Source organism: Theobroma cacao, chromosome 3 (assembly GCF_000208745.1).
Source record: "Theobroma cacao cultivar B97-61/B2 chromosome 3, Criollo_cocoa_genome_V2, whole genome shotgun sequence".
NCBI classification, from domain to species: Eukaryota; Viridiplantae; Streptophyta; class Magnoliopsida; order Malvales; family Malvaceae; genus Theobroma; species Theobroma cacao.
The window spans coordinates 24,189,796-24,190,186 of record NC_030852.1 but is presented as its reverse complement, the minus strand read 5'-3'; the positions used below and the strand labels follow the sequence as shown (position 1 = coordinate 24,190,186).

Genomic DNA, 391 nt, shown 5'->3' with positions numbered 1-391 from the left:
AGAGGAAGTTGGAATTGAGTAAGGATTTAACAAATACCGGTGAGTGAACTTGCATTAAAAGGTTTTGAGATATACACATATATGTTTGATTGAATCCCTTCAAACGTTTTATTTGGTTTTTTCTTCAAAACTTGCACGGGAATAAGCCCTTATGAAATGTTTTCATGTTATGAAATGGATAGTGTGATAAATTCACATATTTCTGTATAATGTTGATATATAATATATATATATATACTATGTCCTAAATGGTACTATTGTGTGACAATGCAACCGTGCATGTGCGAGGTGAGTGTGCACTTGCCGGCGATGATGGTGGTGAGGGAGATGGATGGTGATACTGCTCGTGTGAACAATGCGAGGGGATGCACACAATGGCATTAATTGTGCA

The 391-nt window shown here is 36.8% G+C and overlaps 1 long non-coding RNA gene across 1 annotated transcript in view; it reads left to right on the top strand.

The window, feature by feature from the left end:
• LOC108661268 overlaps positions 1-391 on the top strand; it is a 1,316-nt gene continuing 925 nt past the window's right edge. Inside the window, exon 1 of the long non-coding RNA XR_001927022.1 lies at positions 1-39. This is a non-coding gene — a long non-coding RNA (uncharacterized LOC108661268). The remainder of the gene's footprint in view (positions 40-391) is intronic.